General features: G+C 34.7%; 1 pseudogene across 1 annotated transcript; it reads left to right on the top strand.

Annotated features, from left to right (window-relative positions):
- The first annotated feature begins 1,543 nt into the window (after positions 1–1,543).
- Positions 1,544–2,771, top strand: LOC112626830 (annotated as a pseudogene). The gene has a single exon (XR_003119964.1). The product of XR_003119964.1 is annotated as a poly(rC)-binding protein 2 pseudogene (transcript).
- Positions 2,772–6,451: the final 3,680 nt, after the last annotated feature.

A 6,451-nucleotide genomic window follows, 5' to 3' on the forward strand; every position in this document is an offset into this window, starting at 1 on the left:
GCATGAATAAACTAAACTTAGCCAAGCTTAGATAGAAAAAAATAATAATAATAATTGAAGTAACCGATAGACTCATGGGCAATAAACAGGAATTCTTAAAATAGTTCATTCCTGTTATTTTGTTGTTGCTGTTTCATTATGATGAAATACATATAACATAAACGTAACCATTTTAATAATTTAAGTGTACAATTCAGTGCCATTAAGTAAACTAACATTGTTGTGCAACAGTAATTACCATTCGTCAGAAGCTTTTTATCTTCTGAAACTGAATCATTGTAGTTATTCAACAATATCTCCTCAATGTTCCTTTCTGACAGCCTCTGGAAATCTCTATTCTATTATCTGTCCAAGAATTTGACTATTTTAGATACCTCATATAAGTTGAATTACATGCTATTTGTCCTTATGTTTCTGACTTATTTCACTTAGCATAATGTGTTTAAGATTTATTCCTGCAGTAGCATGTATAAAAATTTCATTCCTTTTAAGGCCAAATGATATTCCCTAGTATGTATGCACCTTACTTTGGCTACCTATTCAGTGGTTGATGAACACAATGTGTTTCCATCTTTTGGCTATTGTGAATAGTGATGCTATGAACATTGATGTACCAATATATGTTTGAGGTTTTGCTTTCAATTATTTTTGAAATATACTGAAAAACGAAATTTCTCAGTCATATGGTCATTCCATTTTTTTTTTTTTAATAAATCAGAGTATCGTTTTCCACAGCATATACATTTTCATCAGCAACACACAGGCACTCGAATTTTTCTACATCCTAACCAACATTTGTTATTTCTTGTTTGTTGATTGATGGATTGAGATAACACATTATTATTGATGCTTTGAAATTTATTAGAATTTGGCCTACCACATGATCTAATCCTGGAGACTTTTCCATGTGCACTTGAAAAAGTACATATTTTTTCTCTTATTGGGTGGAGTGTTCTGTATGTCTGTTAGTTCCAATCACTTTAATAGTATTGTTCAAGTCCTCTATTTCCTTATTGATTTTCTATCTTTTGTATCTTATTGTTCTATTCACTGTAGAAAGTGGAGTATTGGAGATTTCAACTATTATGGTAGGATCTTTTTTTTGTCGATTACGTCAAGTTTTGCTTCATAGATTTTACAGCTTTGACATTATGTACACATGTGTTTTATAATGATAAATCTTCTTAGTGATTATTTCAACCATTCCCATTTAGTGCAGCAAGATCAATAAGGTGATCTTTCAGTGCCTCTCTTCAATTTCGTGGCAGGAATAACATAGTCAAAGTAAGGAGACACGTGAAAATAGGGCAAAAAAGGAATAAAAATTGAGAAGCAAGAAAAATGCTGTCATTTACAGAAAATAAGAAGACTGATATAATTACTTGCCAAGGTTGTTCAATACTAGTAATATACATTCCTTGAAGAGTAAGAGTGACTGGGATCCAAATTGCTCACAGAGGTGAGCTCTTCCTTTATGATAGGAGTAAAAAGACTACAATGAATGCAGATGTTACAGTATTTGAAATAAGAAGTTTTACTGCTCGACATGGACACCGGTATGACTGAAGGTGGATTAAATGTCACTCTCACCATCTGGCTGCTTATGCATGGAAAGGAAGTTGGCAGTATCATCGGAAAGAAAGGAGAATCAGTTAAGAAGATGCGCGAGGAGAGTGGTGCACGTATCAACATCTCAGAAGGGAATTGTCCTGAGAGAATTATCAGGACCCACTAATGCCATCTTCAAAGCCTTTGCTATGATCATTGACAAACTGGAAGAGGACATAAGCAGCTCTATGACTAATAGCACAGCTGCCAGTAGACCCCCGGTCACCCTGAGGCTGGTGGTCCCTGCAAGTCAGTGTGGCTCTCTCATCGGAAAAGGTGGTTGCAAGATCAAGGAAATAGGAGAGAGTACAGGGGCTCAGGTCCAGGTGGCAGGGGATATGCTACCCAACTCAACTGAGCAGGCCATCACTATTGCTGGCATTCCGCAATCCATCATTGAGTGTGTCAAACAGATCTGCGTGGTCATGTTGGAGACTCTCTCCCAGTCCCCCCCGAAAGGCGTGACCATCCCGTACCGGGCCATGCTGTCCAGCTCTCCGGTCATCTTTGCAGGTGGTCAGGACGGGTACAGCACAGGCAGCAACAGTGCGAGCTTTCCTGACACCACCCCGTCCATGTGCCTCAACCCTGACCTGGAGGGACCACCTCTAGAGTTGACCAAGCTGCACCAGTTGGCAATGCAACAGTCTCATTTTCCCATGACGCATGGCAACACCGGATTCAGTGGCATTGAATCCAGCTCTCCAGAGGTGAAAGGCTATTGGGCAGGTTTGGATGCATCTGGTCAGACTACTTCTCATGAACTCACCATTCCAAATGATTTGATTGGCTGCATAATCGGGCGTCAAGGCGCCAAAATCAATGAGATCCGTCAGACGTCTGGGGCGCAGATCAAAATTGCGAACCCAGTGGAAGGATCTACTGATAGGAAGGTTACCATCACTGGATCTGCTGCCAGCATTAGCCTGGCTCAATATCTAATCAATGTCAGGCTTTCCTCGGAGACGGGTGGCATGGGGAGCAGCTAGAACAATGCAGATTCATCCATAATCGCTTTCTGCTGTTCACCTCCACCCATGATCCATCTGTGTAGTTTCTGAACAGTCAGCGATTCCAGGTTTTAAATAGTTTGTAAATTTTCAGTTTCTACACACTTTATCATCCACTCGTGATTTTTTAATTAAAGCGTTTTAATTCCTTTCTCTGTTCAGCTGTTGATGCTGAGATCCATATTTAGTTTTATAAGCTTCTCCCTGGGTTTTTGTTTTTTTTTTTTTTTTTGGTTTTTGGTTGTTTTTTTTTTTTTTTTTTTTTTGGCTCATGAATTTTTCTGTTTGTTATGGAAATGTAAGAGTGGAATATTAATACATTTCAGTTTAGCTCTGTAATGTCAGGAATTTTTCAAAAAAATTAAAAGATGGACTGGAAGAAAAAAAAAGAAGTTTTGCAACTTTCTTTTTGAATGCATCTATTTTTCTTATGAAGTTGTATGCTTTGAGTAAGAATGGAGATATAAAGAACTGAAAGTTGAAAAAAAGAACATTTGAAAAATTACCATAGAATGTGAAAAAAAGTTATCAAAAATGTAGGACAATTTAAAAGTGACTTTGCTGAGTTTATAGCAGAAAATGTAAACATTTTATGTGAACTTTTATATCAACATAAGTCACTTGAATAGCTAAAGATGAAGACTGGAGGCTTAAAATCATTCAGACTGAAACTTTTGCTGGCAGAATTTGAGAAAAAGAAAGAGGATGAATACACTTTTGCATATAAATAAAAGTATCACTCTAATGATAGACAAGAAAAACTAAAACGGCCTTGAGAAAAATGAAGAAAAAGAAGTAGGTTTTTGAATTGGAAAGAGTGGAAATGTCAATAAACCAGAATGTATCTTGAAATCAAAGAGTAGTTATACTACGTTACATTGCAAAAGTTAGAAGAAGCAAACGTTTAATTAATGATATTCTTATCAAACAGTTACATGGTCTAGAGTGTAATTATGGGTGTGGGTCACTGAACTATGACCATTAAACCTTAGCCATATTCTACTTAAACATAGGAAAAAGTCACAATAATACTCATTCTCACACATTGATTAGATATTTTTTTAGATGTCCTAGGAAAGCATTATAATAAATATGCACATAATTTAAAAGTTACATACAGAACTCATTTTTCATATTTGTCTCCATAGAAATGATGAGCATTTTATTATTTTTTTGAAATAATTATAGACTTCAGCCAAAGAATTGAATATATGACTAACATACCAAAAAAAAATGAAGTTCATTTCGCTAAGATAGGACTGTATTTTGTTCTGTTTACTGTCCAAATAATAGAGGCCTGTGTTTCCATTTCCACATCTTTCATGTGAACTAGTCGCTTTCCATCTGAAAGCCAAACTATATCCCATATTTAGTATTGAGGAGATCATTTATTTTATTTGCCATATTCAAAAAGTTTTAAGGTAAAGAAAATTAATAGAAGTAACTTATTTCAGGTATCTTTATTTTAGGAGAGTAACTAAAATATGTGGTGTGAAGAAAGTAATTAAAATAATTATGTGTTACTATTTATTAAGGTACTTCTCAATCCCTTTAATTTCATTTCCATTAATTAATGTCTTGTGATTTATGGATCCACCCATAAAGAGACTGATATTAATCATGATTAGCTGTTAAATTAATGACTGATTCAAATGTATAATGTAGACAGTTCTGTAAGTAGATAATGATGATTACCAACTACACAAACATTTGTAAAATAAGTGAATTTCAAGATAAAACTTTTGAAATTATGAGAAGAATTTGTATAGAATGTTCTGTTAAATTATGATAAACTTATATTGAAAGATTACATTTTTCATTTCTCTCTGTATTATTAAAATCCAATTTACCATAAAAGAACCATCTGTTTCAAAAATAAAAATAATCTAAGTAATAAACTTCTTTTGCGTGTTCAATATCTATCCAGCTGTATCACATTATGAAAGCAGTTTTATAAAGTGTAGGATGATTACATTATGAATAGTCTACCTAAACCTTTAGGGCAGATTTGTCTACATTTTACTGTTATTTCAAAAGATGTTCAAACTAGGTATATTATTTGGAGAAGAACCACTACATTAGCGAATAATTCTAATTTTATATAATACTATTAAATAAGACACATTTACTGAAAATAATAGGACATAAAATTTCTTGTCAAGATTCGCCTTGAAAAACTTGCTCAAAATTTAAGAAAATAAATTTCAGGGGTGAAAATGAAAGCAAACTTGATGTAGTCCAGCAAGAACCAACATAAGTATATTCCTAGGCCTTTCATTACTTCCAGGGGGCAGTTGAAGTTGAAGTTGAAGTTTTGTTCACTACTATCTGTTGTTGTTCACCAAGAGTGCATGCATGCACTCTATTCTCTACAGTAAAACAAACAGACAAACAAACAAAACAAAAAACAAACAAAAAACAATTTGTCACTTTGGAGTCTCTGAGAAACATTTTGTTATTATTTTACCTTTACAATTTTTATGACATCACAATAGCTTACTAATTTGATATTATTGTTGCAGGTTGGAGTCTCTTTGTACAGATGGACCTAATTAATAACATGATAAGGAAAGGGGAGGGAAAGAAAGAGGGATAGTGAGAGGGAAAGGGGTGAGATTCAGATTTCCTGAGACCAAACTTTGTCTTCTAAATATGTGATATTGGACAAAGTTTATGATCAATCTCTGTCATGGTAACCTTGCCTATAATAGGCAATAATAATAGTGTCTGAAGATGTGTTAAACTACTGTACATCAGTGCTTACGAGGTTGCCAGAAATATTTAACTACTTGATCAATGTCAACTTTTAATTAGTAGATGTAGTTGCAGTAGTAGATGTAGTATTAAGAGTAATATTCTCCCCAGTAGAGGCACCTGCCTGCCAAGACACATGCCAGGAAAGGCAACGGTGACCAAAGAATGTCACGTCCTTCGTAGTTGTGCCTTGTGCTGGACCTGTGACTCTTCTCCCCATGGAGAATCCCTACAACAACAAAACAAACAAACAAAAAGAGAGTAGTGTTCTCCAACTTCTTTACCTACAAATAGGTTAACAAATAGGCTAGTTGGCTGTATCTATTCTGAGGACTCTAGTTTTTGCAAACAATATACAAAATCTGGGAAGGTATTATTATTTTCCATTTTTGTTGTAGGTTTAAGCTAAGCTCTCCTAAGTAACTTCATTAAAGTAAAATTATTGGCAAATTGTTACCACTAATAAAGAAAAAAATGTAATTTCTTATTGGCTTCTGAATTCTATTCTCTACCACTAAGAAAGTAGAGGATGAGAGGGTGAGAGGTATTAATTTCCTGTAGTGGTATACTTCTTTTATGGCAAGCCTCCCATTATGTTTCTTTTATATGTCTTAAATAATTTCATATTCCCCACATTTTCTTTTTCAGAATAATGTGAACATTGGCTTGAACATACGTCTGCACCTAGAACCCTAAACAAAAATATATATAATATTGTTAGCACTCTGGGTATTATCTTTATTTCCCCTTTCAGTCACTACATCCTGCACCCAAGATTGACCTCTCTCATGACTTCTAATAGCTTAGACACATTTTGCCTATTTTGTAGTTTCATGTCAATGGAGCTGCATATATGCACTTTTGCATAAGATTTCTTACGGTTGCATGTAGTTATATGTCATTTCTTTTTATTACCAGATTGATAGCAGTTGGCTGTGTCCCCACCGAAATCTTAACTTGAATTGAATAATTCCCATGTGTTAAATTGGGCGCTAGGATAAGGAGATAATTGAATCACGGGGGTGGTTTCCTCCATACTGTTCTTGCAGTAGTGAATAAGTCTCATGAGTTCTGATAGT

This window comes from Theropithecus gelada, chromosome 6, assembly GCF_003255815.1.
Source record: "Theropithecus gelada isolate Dixy chromosome 6, Tgel_1.0, whole genome shotgun sequence".
Taxonomy (NCBI): Eukaryota; Metazoa; Chordata; class Mammalia; order Primates; family Cercopithecidae; genus Theropithecus; species Theropithecus gelada.